Source organism: Mya arenaria, chromosome 3 (assembly GCF_026914265.1).
Source record: "Mya arenaria isolate MELC-2E11 chromosome 3, ASM2691426v1".
In the NCBI taxonomy this organism is placed as follows: domain Eukaryota; kingdom Metazoa; phylum Mollusca; class Bivalvia; order Myida; family Myidae; genus Mya; species Mya arenaria.
Genome location: NC_069124.1, coordinates 23697667 through 23706931, shown reverse-complemented (window position 1 = coordinate 23706931; position 9265 = coordinate 23697667). Strand labels below are relative to the sequence as shown.

The 9265-nt window shown below is 35.0% G+C and overlaps 1 long non-coding RNA gene across 1 annotated transcript; it reads left to right on the top strand.

The window, feature by feature from the left end:
* The first annotated feature begins 1721 nt into the window (after positions 1-1721).
* LOC128227398 (uncharacterized) lies at positions 1722-2629 on the top strand. Its single transcript, XR_008259816.1, has 3 exons — positions 1722-1855; positions 2005-2145; positions 2543-2629. It is a non-coding gene; the product is annotated as an uncharacterized LOC128227398 (long non-coding RNA).
* The last annotated feature ends 6636 nt before the right edge of the window (positions 2630-9265 follow it).

The following is a 9265-nucleotide window of genomic DNA, read 5'->3' as shown; positions in this document are numbered from 1 at the left end:
TTATTTCACGAGTGTCATAGAAAAAACATATTTTCACGAGTGGCGAAGCCACTTTTCTATAATACTGTACTAGCTTGAGCAATATAGATGGTGTTAAAATGGATGCCTTGGTTTCTTGGTTAAACAAAGAAAAGCACCCGTGACATAAAAAGTAAATTTGTTTTGTATGAAAAATGCTCTGAAATTGAAGCATTGGTATCTTCGACCAGTTTTGATAGTATAGTAAAAGATGATTACTAAATAAGATTATTGCACTTAAAGTGTCTCCACAACAGTAATTAACATAGTACAATTTCTTAAAGTGACACTCTTACTCCGACATAAAATTTACCACAAATAATAATACTGTTTTCATTTTCAAAAAGGATGAGTAAAATGTCGAAAGCAATGGTTCTAATGCCGTATACCGAATTTAATTTGAAAGAAATGTGCATGAAACACGGTATTTCTATCTTAGGAGACTATAGTAGATCACAGTTAATATTTAAGCATTCACCAATCATTAAATATTTTTGCGCTTTCTGTTGTAAAATACACGTTACAATCTTGTTATCAGTAATAATTATTTTACATAAATGCATTATTTAGTAAGTTCTTAAGGTTTATTAGTCAAAACTGATGTTTGTTATACATGTGTATGTATTGATTTTGAATAAGAGTGTCACTTTAATCTAATGTAATTAGTTTCATATTTTGTTCGGATCTCAAGTAGACAAAACGTAAATTTTGAAAGTAAGCGTTTGTCCAGTTCGTTGCCATGAATATTTTAAAAAGCGAATTACTATTAACTAATTAGCAACCTTTCTTTTCTTTAGTGTGTGAAGTTGGGCTATTCGGCGACAAGTGTTCGAATGAATGTCACTGTCATGAAAATAGTACGTGCAACGTTGTCATTGGCAACTGTTCGCGTCCGGGATGCCTGGAAGGATGGAAGGGAAATGCCTGTAACATACGTATGTTAGCTGTGTTTTATTATCACATAAGATACGTTGGATAAAAATGCACCGATCAATATGAACTGATCGAAAAGAAGTTTAAATATGTCTCTTTTTACCGTTTAACTTTAATTACGTTCAGTATTATATTTATGTATAAACCATAAATACATATATTTTAAATGATTATGATTACTTTTAAGAATGCGATCACGGTGAATATGGCGAGAGTTGTAGCGGACATTGCCACTGCTTCAATGACCAAGATTGCACTCGGGACACAGGTCAATGTCCTGGAGGCAAATGTGCTCCTGGTTGGAAGAAACTGACATGTAACGAAGGTGTGTATGAGATCACTTACATTCGCGCACGCAATTTGGATGTACAAAATCTTTAAGATATGTAATTTAGAAAGAAAAATTGGCGTAATAATAAACAAGAGATACAAACAATGCAATGAACGTTGAGATTAAGGACGTCAGGCTTTGGATACTTCCTTAAACCTTATGACCAAATAACATTTTCAACGAATTGTTGATTACGAGGCGAAATCGTAATTTATTTTCATCGTAGTCCTAAAAATATTCATACCAGTGTCTGAGTTTATTAAAGTGATCAAAGGTGAACGATTGAAAAAACGTAATGCAAATGTACACGAACAAAAATAATCTTTAAAGTTACTTTTTTGTCCTTGGCATTAACAATTTTCAAAAAAAAAAGGCACATTTATTCGTACAATCTGCAAATAATTACAAATAATGTACATTGCCGCAACTTTGCAGAGTGTGAAGACGGGGTTTTCGGAAAGAACTGCAATATGACTTGTGGTTTCTGTAAGAATGGCGCAGTTTGTGATAAAGTCAGTGGTAATTGCACCAGAGGCTGTGACAGGGGACACCGGGGACATCAATGTAAAAGTGGTATGCTTTTTGGTAAATGTTACGAAACATGAAAGGGTAATAAATAGTCATTTGAGGGAGCCTAAGCATATTGAATTCTTAACATTTAATTTATTACATATGAACAATTGCATAATTTCTGAAGTTACAGATTATAGGCAATGTTGCAGGTTGTGATAAACAGACCTTCGGTAATGATTGTATGAATGTATGCCATTGCTATGAATGTAACGACGTGGACGGTTCATGTGGAATTTATTCTTGCTACAGCGACTGGAAAGGCGAATCATGCTCGGAATCGATACACACGAGTACGTTAATAATTCAATACCAATTGTGCTGAGCACATGTTGAGTTATTTATTTATGAACTAGATATATTGTTTATAGATCGTAGATAAGCTTCAAATATCATTTTATAAAAGGGAGCTAACTTTGTTGACGTTTTGACGTTGTGCATAACACGTGTTTTTTATCATATGTAAACAAATTATTAACGGATGTTTGGACAGCTGGACATTTCTCATGAGGACAGTTCAATCTTCTTTAAAAGAAATGTGTATCAATGTGAAACAAAAGTGGAGTGGACTATTTGCCGTCAAATCACATTGTATGAACACTGTGCAGACCGCGAACATGAATTGATTTTGATATAGAGACTATATTTCTCAAAGCCATTTTGATTTTTTTATGTTTTGCTATATTGTAGATGAATAACAAGCTGAAAGTTCGAAGACTGGCGCAGGAAATACAGCATTTGCGGTTGTGTCGACTTTGCTCGTTGTATCAGTTATTGGACACATAGTTGTAGTGACAATATACTGCAGAAGAAAAGCAAGGAAAAGGTATTTTACTCTTTATAATTATATTTACCTGTCCGATTTGAAATGTCTTGTACTACTGTAGTAATGATTATTGAGCATGTTTATAAAGTTAATTGAAAAAAATGCTTAGTCTCATGGTCGCGATAGTTGCACTCGTACCCGAATGGCATTATACTGGAAGAACCTCAGTCTACAGTGAAGTCATCTTTCTGTTTTAAAAAGGAGCGTTCCACTTGGTAGACATCAGTTGAAAAATTAACTCCCCACAAAACAACAAAAACGCTTTATTCAAAATACTACCGTTCATATCGAGTCTTTTGCACGCCTCCTTTCCACGATGCAATCAAACAAATAGGCTTATCATGCAAACCTTACAATGTCAACAAATTTTGTTTTTTCTTCACAGGACAAGATCATTGTGAGTTTTGCTTTATATCAATTTATTTTGACGCATTTGTTAAGACAACTAAAAGCTTATATAAACCACTTGCGAGTCCATTTCCTGTGCAGAAATCAGTAAGAAATCTTTTAAGAGGCTTTGAAAAAAGTACCCCTGGAGAAGCTCAAACCCATAACCTTTTGGGTGAATGGCCGACACCTATATCACTAAACCACTCATACCACTGACATGTTGTTTATTGTCTTTTTAAGTAATCTGCCTTATTTGCACAATTACGTGAATTTTAGCTTTGCCAAAGAGGTAAAGTCGGACCAAAATGATTACACAGTACCAGGCCCATCCATGGCTTCTGATTATGCCACACTTGACGTGGCCGTGAGTGAGTCTTAAAAAAGCGTTTCATAATATGTTTGCCGTTTAAAACTGGACTAGTTTTTGTCGATTGAATCAGGCTCGAACTTTGAATTTGGTTGCTAAAGACTATGCAGTTTATACCAAATTACATCCATGAAATATAATAGTTCGCCACAATATTTTTTTCTAGTTAATATTATAATTACCTTGGTAGATCTGATTCCCTTAGTGATGAAAATACATAATACAATACATATCAATAATTTTGTATGACACTTTGTCATTACAATAATTGGTAACGTTTCGTTCTGTTTCAGTGCAACATATTCCCACTGACCGACGATACAATAACGTGAATGGTAGTTAATACATAAATTATCACACCCTTTTAAGAGACAGTAAAAATACATAGCTTACTTACTGAATATTTAGGCGCAAAGAAGTGTATGTATGTCACATGACTGTTCACTGTGCTTATTAACTGATAAATAGAACTTTGTAATGAATGAACACCGAAATTGATTCAACTTTTTTTAGAAACAAGAAACGAAACAGCTCAAAACCATTCCGAAGTTAATTATTCACTTGTGGGAATGTCAAACAAAACACCGCGGAAATATTGATAATGTACATACATGTACAAATGAAATTAAATTCGGTGATTATGTTCATTTTGAAGTTTTTGTGTGTGAATTAAACATGTCAAATTATGCCTTATATGTTATGTTTGGTGTGTGTGCTTGTGTGTCTTTTGGATGCAATCTAACATATTCCTGGTCACTATTAAGCAATTTTGGCTGTCCTATAGTTTTCATTGCTAAGTTTGAAAGATATGTAAACCATTTTGCATTCGATTCAAAACGTCTTAACTAACTTATTGGTTGTCCGGTTAGCGCAGTGGTAAGCGTACTCGGTACTCAACAAGGCGACCCGGGTTCGATTCCCGGCTTGGGCACATGTGACTTTGGTTAGTGGTCACCAAACCGGACATGTGTGTTTTTCCGAGTACTTCGGTTTCCTTAACAAAACAATACCACCCTCTCGCACAACATCGTGCCAACGAGAGTGACATATTATTAAAAGTTAACCATAAGTTTCTTCACAATCGTTGTAAAAAAAGAATGTTTAAACTTATTTATTTAGCTAATTCAATAGCTAGGTCTTTTGAAAATGTTGTTATGTTTTAAGTCTTATTTATGCCTTAGAAAATTAATAAACAAAGCTAGTCGATGAAAAATATATTGCGTTACTTCAATGCGAACTATATGTGTCTGTTGATTAGAATAAACATGAATTAGCATATTGTGATACTAAATAGTTTGACAAATACACTAGCTGAAAGAATTTGCCATCTGTATTTTCAATTCATGTCTTGTTACTGATCTCTGAGAAATTAACACAACTTCGTATGTCAATCTACAGAATAATATAATGATATTTGTTAATAGTTTAGGATCTCTGCATATTTTCTTAATGTAAACTTGGTCAACGTTTAAGTTTCTAAGTACTATTGTGTATTGCACATTGATAAGATAAAGAACTGTTGCCTTTCTGCTGCACGTAATGGCTGCACGTTAGGTAATGTTTATTCACAAACATTGTATGCAAATCTGTTTGACATTGATTTTGTAACTAGCAAGTCAGTCTAGTTATATCATTATTATTTTTAAGGGAGCCTGTTGTCAACCTTTTGAATATAAAAAACAGGATGTGTATGACTTGCCTCTATTTAGTCTGAAAGGGAGAATAAGTCTAGTGAAAATCATGAACAATTACGAGTAAAACTTGTTTTACCCCCATTAACCCAAACATATCTACTGAATGCAGCCACAAATCATATATTCAAAACTGCCACATGTTTTCGCGACTTTTTCATTTTGTTCTTTTTTTTGTACGAAAATTAAGTCTTACATACATTTTAAAATGATAAAGCAATGCTATCAATTTGGGTATCGATTATTTTTGAAACACAAAGACGGAATGCAACTACGTATCATGAATTTCCAAACTATCTATTTATTAGCAAACTGCAAAATTTTGTTGGTATGTTTGAAAAAGTAAAATCGAAATGGAATTGACTTGAGGAAAAAGGTTAATAGAAAAGGCCCCCACCCCTTGTTGAAATTCCCCCCCCCGCCCGTTATTTTCACCCTCGTTTTCTGTATTCCATTATTTGTGGTGGCTACAAAACATGTAAGACTTTGTGAAATCATACACACATACAAAACACAAACATACAAAGAAAATATGACAGCCGATACAGCCGATACAGATCCAAAAATGTCAAACATGTCAAAATGTATATCAAGTATTTCGTATGATAAGAGATTCGGAAAACGTTCTCGATGTTGTGAGTGGTGTGGTGGATACAGTAACATTGACTATCTCTTACTCGTTATGAAAAACTGTGTGTTCGAACATTCCGCGTGTCCAAGCTGTTTGATAAATACAACGGCTCTTGTCCTGCTTGTTGGTTGAACCATCCAGTTGCGTTAGCACACATTAAGGAAAGGAAACAATACTACAGGAAATTGGGTAAAATAGAAACTAAAAACTGGTTATTGAGAGAGATAAGGGATAATTACCTCGCCACCATTAAGAAAAGCACAAGGGAAAAATTCAAACGTGACGTTTTGATGCTCGCCTTTTTATCATGCAAAGTTCTAATTAGTATAAAAGCAAAAAACTGCAAAACATTGCAAAATACTGCAAAGCCAAACTGCAAAGAGATCATGGCAAAGCTAATCAAATGTTTTTTGGAATTTTTCGATGAGTACCGCTGCAATTTCTGTGCCGAGAACTGCCAATGCGACGATTGTAAATTGTACAGACAGAAGATGAATTTGAATGATTTCAATGCCGGGAACTGTGAGATGGATGAGATGGTTAACGCATTAGAAACACAGAAACCGGACAACAGCAATACCTACCAGCAACAATCGACAACCGAATCGATGAGTGTTGATATGTTGGACAAGGAAATGTTCATGAATTATTATGAAATGTTCAAACCGCAGATGGATTTAAACGACTCCAGTTCCAATGCGGGAAAGAAAAGAAAAGTGGACAATAGTGAAATGGATAACATTGGGAAAAAACAGAAAATAGACTACAGCAATACCTCCCCCCAACAAACCGAATCGATGAGAGTTGGTATGTTGGACAAGGACAATGAACCTATGGATCTTGTTTGAATCAAATGTTTTTCGTTTGGAAAAAATGAACATAAAACTAATATGAAAGTTTTGACGATGAATAATATCGATGAATTATTTTTTGCTATTATAAGGTCTCCAAATTGTGCACTGGTTACAAACAATCTACAACATGTCAAGCAAATCATCTCCTCAGCACTACTCAACTGAAGACAAAAAACTACAAGCAATGGCAGAAGATTATTTGCGAGATGCAGCGGTGTCAACTGTTACATCGTCTGAAAACGAAAAACAGCAATTGCCCGATTTGCATTGGGGGTACTCTCCAGGTTGCAAGAAGGTACACTGCTGTATTTGCAATGGTTTTTTGGTGTGTTCCGATACCGATGAATGTGATAGCTTCGAAAGCGATTCTGTTATTGAAAGATATTGAAACCGAAAAAAGTGAAATTGAACTTCAAAATATCGAGCCTTGTATGAATGTGAGCATGGTTGAGAAAGAATTCAGCGCAGTAAAAGTAAAAGCAGACGTTCTTACTCCACCAGCTAGTCCGATAAGGAAGAGGTTTAAGGTATGGGAAGGAAAAGATGAAGCTACAGCTATTGTCCTTTCCGATGACGACGATATCGAGAATGGGAATTTTAGCGATGATCTTGAAAATTCTTCGCCGGCTTCCCCTTTGGATCATGATCAAGTTGCAAACATACTTGAACAAATACACAAGATTCAAGAGTCCAAATATGAGGCAGACCAGATCCGGAGGTGGTTGAAATGTACAAAAAGATCAAGTATTGTGAGACGGAAGAAGCGAGGATAGCACTGAGACACAGTTCAAATGATTATGCTGAACCCGAGATTCTAAACGATTTCTTGTTGAAGCACATAGGCTATATGTGGGAAAGATAAAACCATACTTATGAACAATGAATCTATGGATCTTCAAAATTAAGATCCTGGGGACTCTGAGTATCAGGACTTTGGAGACATTTAGTGTGTTATGATGTTTCAAGTTTTTGTAGATAACGATTCAATTGTAAAATAAACATGAAAAAATGAAATATTCTTTGTCTTGTGTTTTCATAAATGTGTAAACGCAGCAAATATAGACAGTAGTTTATTGTTGCTCCAACAGTTAAGACTTGCCATGTTACTGTTGTCAAAACATTTGAATTACATAAACTAAATGAAATTGGCTTGACACTATATTAGTGAAATATTTTTGAACCTTTTAAATAAAGTATGGCTCACAACAAAGGTCCAAAAAACTCAAAATGTATTTCGTATGATAAGAGACTCGGAAAACGTTTCAGAGCTTGTCATTGGTGCGGTGGCTACAGTAACATTGACTATCTCTTGCTCGTTATGAAACAATGTGCATTCGAACATTTCGCGTGTCCAAGCTGTTTCGATAAATACAACGGCTTTTGGCCTGCTTGTTGGATAAACCACCCGGCACAAAAATGGAATAGAAGAAACAGTAAACGTTACTACATAAGATTGGGTAAAATTAACAATAGTAACTCAGAAAGAAAAGATTATCTGGCCAGAATCAAGCAAAGCGCAAGAGAACAGTTTAAGCACAACGTACTGAGATTTGCGTTTTTCAGACTTAATGTATTACATCAGGACCACGGTTTTTGAATATATCTTGCTGAAATCAACAAATGTCAAACAAATCACATCATGGTAAACAATTGTATTGAGAACTGCCAGTGTGACGACTGTAAGTTTTTCAGATTGAATCATTATGACTGTAAGTTTTACGAAGTTGAGGACTGCCAGTGCGACGACTGTAAGTTGTACTATACAGAACAAAAAGAGATGATAATGGATTGTACATCGAACTTAAGCGCTAAGAGGATAACGGAAAACTGTGAGCTGTCCAGCGATGTGAGCAATGTAAAAAAAAACAGAAAACCAGCCATAAAGACTTCTGACAACATAAAATAAACATACAAACGAATGCTTTTAAATTGCCTTTTTTATTTTATTTCGTAAATTCATGAAAAATCTTGAGTGTTTTCGTTGAATAGTTCCATACAGGCAGCTTCGTCTAAGGATTGCAGATTGTCTGCTTGAGATTTCAAGCGGAAAACTTCGTCTTCCAATGTTATTTTGCTAAAGCTGATTGTTTTCCGCAGTCAGCTGTGACAGATTCAAGTCAACTGTATTGAAGTTATGCAAATGTTCTAACTCAGTTGTTAAACGAGTTATTTCATATTGTTGTGCTGTGGTAGTTTGCTTATGCAGATCGTTCTCTCTGGTCAAACTAAATACCTTTTGTTGTAGTGCGCCACATTTCTTGCGATCCTCGGTCGTTGCTAGTTTGTCTTGCAGAAAAGTTATTTCGATATTGTCAAGTATCGAGACGATGTCTTTGAACGTAGACTCGTGCTTGTTATCACCCATACAAAGTCTCGCTACAAAGCCGGTTATTTGTAAATTAAGGTTGCTTATGTCCGTCATATTTCTATTGTGAGCGAGTTCACTGTCAGTTTTTTTTCGATTTATATTATGGAATGCGATTTACTAGTGAATTATTTTTTTCATGTTATAAGGTTTGAAAATTTGGTACTTTTCATACACAATCTCAAACAATTATGTCCAGTCAAGAATCGACACAGCAAACAACGCCTTGTGAGAACACAAGTGAAAACTAGCAAAAAAGCGAATCTTGTTCTCAGCAACCCAGGGATGA